The sequence below is a fragment of the Adiantum capillus-veneris genome, chromosome 19, assembly GCF_014529385.1.
Source record: "Adiantum capillus-veneris isolate H3 chromosome 19, ASM1452938v2, whole genome shotgun sequence".
Taxonomy (NCBI): Eukaryota; Viridiplantae; Streptophyta; class Polypodiopsida; order Polypodiales; family Pteridaceae; genus Adiantum; species Adiantum capillus-veneris.
In genome coordinates this window covers 97937302-97942476 of record NC_140949.1, presented here as the reverse complement: position 1 = coordinate 97942476, position 5175 = coordinate 97937302, and positions in this window count along the sequence as shown.

Here is a 5175-nt window from a genome sequence, read left to right as displayed (position 1 = left end):
AACCATCGACTTTGAACTTCATCTTGAAGATCCAACATGTCCCAATAATCTTCCGCTTCTTAGGCCAAGGAATAAGCTTCCAAGTAGGATATGACCTTTGTCTTCCAAACACTGTAGTTGGAGTTATTCAGCTTGGCGGTCTCTAAGAAGACCGTAAATCCATATGACGCCTGACCGACCATAGTACTCCGTGCGGAATCGTATGCCACAAGATCTCATATGATCAAGTCATTGTCGGATGACCAAAGCTGCAGCAATCCAAGATAACCTCTCAGACAACCACCGGATGGTGTTCTGACAAGCAATGGGATAATCTACCATGCATGGAACACAAGTTCAGCTTGTTGTCCACCGAAGAAAACACTGCAAAGGGTCTGAAAATGCTGTTGTAATAGAGATTCAGTGAGCCTCTATGCCATCGGTAGGAACGGGAGCATTGCAAAAGTTGATATTGAGTAATCTTGGTCTTTCTTAGACGTGGAGTGGCCAAAAACAAAGAAAAAATAGCAAGTAACAAGTGCATGGGAAGAGCGTTGATAGAGGAAGATACTTGTGGAAGGCAAGGATGCCTAGAGGTAATAGAGGGGGTACCTGGTAAAGACAAGACCAATGAATCCTCACATCGTGTGTTGAGAAAATGCAACAGACCTGGAAAAATGTAGCAAGCAAAGTCGAGCCACGCCCCAGAGGAGGTAATTGCCTTACCGGAGGTGTAGGCAATGAGGGCAGAGAATAGGAAATGAAGACACAGGAAGTTTTGGACACATTCTCACAATAATTCTCACATTGTGACTTACCTCAACATCATGACCTTCTGTGAGGGAGGCACTGCATACCTAGCTAGGTACGATTGGGGGCAAGGGACCGCCAGCCCGGTGGGGGGGCTGGGGGTCCCCTGGCCCCAATCGTACCTAGCTAGGTATGTGGTGCCTCCCGAGCATAAGCTCATGATGTTATGCATTGTATGAAAAACAATGAAAAAGACTCCATTTTCCTACATGAGAAAATCTATAAATCTTCTTGTGAGAGGGAATGTTGTGAGTAGCCAATGGTTCTCTCCACTACCAATTAACGCAAGCACCGTAGATCACTAAGCCAAGGGAAAAAAGCTGGATGTTCTCCCTGTAAAAACACAGCCAACCCCCTCTGAAACGCTAGAAGGATCAAAACACTGTATGTTGCAAGCTGGAAAAACACTGCCATGCAGGGAGGGGTTGATCGCTGGCACCTGTGGGCAAGTTTCCCACGATGAAACTATGCCAAAGGCTGTCTGAGGCAAAAACGCTGGGCCTAGATGCTCCCCAATCTTAGTGCCAGAGGATGAATGCTGCAATCCCTTATCTTGTACAAGTAAACCACGTCGACATTCTATTATTATAGCTATTTCCCTCTTTGCATGGTCCTGTTCATTGCTGCAAAAATTTTTGAGATCAAGGCTACGTTTCCTCTTCCTTCTCTTGGTAGTATAACTCGTATCAGTAAAATTGCTATTGCTATCCTAACCATCACTGTGATTTTCATAACCATCACTACTGCTACTTGTGCTAAGACCATAGCTACCCCTAGCTTCACATTTCATCTTCTTTTCTTCTTTTGGGAATGATATCACCATTCAAATCCTGTCAATAACATCAGACAAGCAAATTAGTATGAGACGATATTGCATGGAAGATGACAGCAAAGTTTACCCATAAAAAGGGTGACCAATCTAAAATAGAATCAAGACTTTGGAATCATGTCCCACACTCCTTGTTATGTTTTTAAAAAAATGGTGGATAGATCACATCAAGTGCATAAAATACTGAGGTTCTACTCCTCTTGTTATGATGTGGTCTAACAACAATCAAATAGTACAATGAGCCTTTTCTTGAGCAATTAAAAAAGCTCATTGACCTTCTCATTTGTATTGAGCAAATCTCTCACCTTCACAGCCATAAACCAGTCCACATACATCAACGCCTATCGTGCAAGGCTCCACTTCTTGCCTAGGAGCAGGGATTGGGGGCCTTCCACAGTGCAAGAACAAGTACAGCATCCTTCTCAACCAACTATTTATTACTATATTGTGCCCTTCTTAGGTGGAAAAAACCTTTTTAAATTCTCCATTAGCTGTGGTAATTGGTGCTTTTATTACACTTTGCTTGAAAAGGAAACCAAGCCACACCTGTTTCTCTCAATTTTGAACATACAGATATACATGCAAATATACTGGCCCATTGCAACTGCCTCCATTCACCTCCTCATGGCATAGACGACCAACATGCTCCTCTCTAGGCTCTCCCAATCTCAATCTCTAACAGGCATACATAGAGATATCTTTCTGTATACATATGTCTACATTAACAAAAGAAAATGAACAAACACAAAAATACCTAACATGCATACATAGAGATATCTTTCTTTTCCTGACTCATAAATAGCTGATATAGATCCTGCTCTAGCTGAGATAGATAAGCCCTCTTCTTAAGTTGCACTAGGTGGTGGCAAAAGATAATCCGCGACTGTCTATGTGTGGTAATACCCATGAGAACCTCACTCTATAGTCTGATCCTAGTCTCTCTACGCTCCTCATCATACCAGCTACTTTGGGCATGCTCCCAAATTGTCTCCGCGTAGGCTAACTATGGGGATATGCCTCTGATGCTGCATCATGGAGTGTCTCTGTCAGTATCTGAGTGAGCTCATTTAGTGGAGATTCTTGCTCTTGAGTGCATAGATGCTTGTATATCTTATCAATGTATACGGAATCCGTCTCCCTCATGAAGGTATTATACCGAGTGTATGTGGAGACTTCTCCTAATGGAGTTATGATGACTGAAATGTGAGAGTCAGTGGAGTTGGACCACGAGAAGACATTCCCAACTTAGACATCGTGGATGCGACATCATGAGCTACTATGAAAGCCGGGGATTTTAGACGCAGGCGGCAGTGTGTGTGTGGGGGGGGGGGGGGGGGCGATCGCAAAGAGCTAGACATCGGATACAAAATGAGCTCTCAGTGCTAACACATGTAAGAATACAGTGTTGAGGTGAAGAATCCGGGTCCATTTATATGCACCAAAATATCTAGAGCTAACCTAAGGTAGAGGTAAGGAGCCAGGTACCATGGACTCGAGCTCATCTCTCTTCTGACGGTGCCCAAAAGAAGTGGCCTCTAAGGGCGGGTTTAGATAGGGCGGCAGCAGGAAGGGCGAGCGCCTGCCCGCGTATCAAAAATCGCCGTCTGGGGCGCATCGAGTTCAGATAGGGCGGCGGAAGCACGCTGCTCAGGCTGCCACGTCGTGGAACAAAAACGGGTCGTTTGTGCCGACCCCGGCCCCCCCTCCACACTATCTCGCACGAGCATGCTCAAATGGGATCGACGCCCATCACTTCTTCCACCCTCCACGTTGGATTGCAGGACCCACTCACTACCCAACACATTTTCTAACGTACCCATTGCCCAAAACCCCCTCCCTTCAATTTCCTATGTAAAGAGGCTACCCTTCAAAGGCTTCAATGTTTCACAAAATCACAATGGCAAGCCCTAAGTGCCCAACTTCCAAGGCGACAGTGTGAAGCAAATAGTCTAATAGGCAGTACACACTATGGAGAAGGAGATGGAGAGAAAGCCCACGACACTAAGTGACACATAACATTAAAGAGGGGGGGTAAGGGGATCGACGGCGCGGAAGTGGATGCGGGGAGACCGAGGTAGATTAAACCCGAACGCGCGGCAAATCAACGCGAAAAAGAACCCGGGCGGCGACTTGATTTGAACCCAGGGCCTCGTCGCTCAAATTGTGACGCATGGGGTAACCATCCCACCCGCGCGCACATGTTGTAGCCATGGCCCGGGTTTTTGGGGTTTTATTATTAAAACATAGGCGTTGCCCGGGTTTAATCTGTGGCCGGGTTTAGTCTGTGGCCGGGTTTAGTTTTTAAGTGCCCATCTACGGCTGCAACCTCTCCGATTTTCGTACGCGCACTTCTCTGCCCTCGATCCCCTTACCCCCCCCCCCCCCTCTTTAATACTATGTGTTATTTAGTCCTGAGGAGACAAAGCTAAAGCAAGAGCACTCTTGATTGCACTATGAGAGAATGAATAGTTTTTAGGGCTAGGTGACTTTTATACGCTCGCTCCTTCTCACTTGGGCGCCCACATTTGGCCGACCTAACCCAAATCGTTATCTGTTGAGTTCATGGTGCACCTCTCATTGGCAATCACCCTTATCTTATTCTTATAGGACCGACAAGCCTGGCCAATGACTAATTACATGAAATAGTAGTGGGCGGCCCTATAAGCCCGGTCCATGGCTACGTGGAAGTGAAAGTGATCGCCTTATTGTTAACATGTCCCCCTTCCTGAAGTAGATTCCATCCTCGAAATATGACTTGATATCGTAGGAGTCCATGGTCAAAGGGTCTGCAGCACAAGAAAAGAAAACATTGTGAAAGCACAAGGACAGCGTGTGAGGAAGTGCATTATGTTATGTGCATACATTGTAATCCAGGAAATGCAAAAAAGAATGAAGTGCGACATTGCCAATTTAGAACAATTAGGTAGTACCTCCAAGGAGTCTGTAACTCGAGTTAAGATCTATTAGAGTGCTCCAAGAGGAAGTAAACAGGAGCTAGGATTAAACTAAGGATTAGATTGACCAACTATAATTGAAAAAAGTCAATTAAGAAGTAGTCATCCCTAGGAATACTCGTCGGGTGTTGAAGACTAGTGATCTTGTTGCATAACCCACATAAGTATAAAAAACAGGAAGTTCAAGGAAGTATGTGTGTAAGTGTTTTTTTTTTTTAAGGTCATATTTGCCAGGGGTAAGCTCTTTGTGGGAGCACCCAAAGATAGCTGGGAGTTCATGACTCTATCTTTTTAGCTTTACGCATGTTTAACCAGCTTGGCAAATAGAATTGTGTCGTGCAGAGTGAATAAATGTGCCACAAGTAGTTGGGAGACTCGAAGTTTCAAATACCAACTTAAGCATACAGCTTAGGTACGTGGACTTCCAAGGGTCTTAGCCACAACTTCGGTGGGAGAAGCTAGAGAGAAATAGAGCCTCATATCCTAAAGCATTACTGAGGGCACTACTATTAATAAACAATTTAGCAATTGAGATCAGAAATTAAGTCACCTGGTTTAGCCTAAGGTCTTGATACTAACTTAAAGACAACTAATATGACTAAA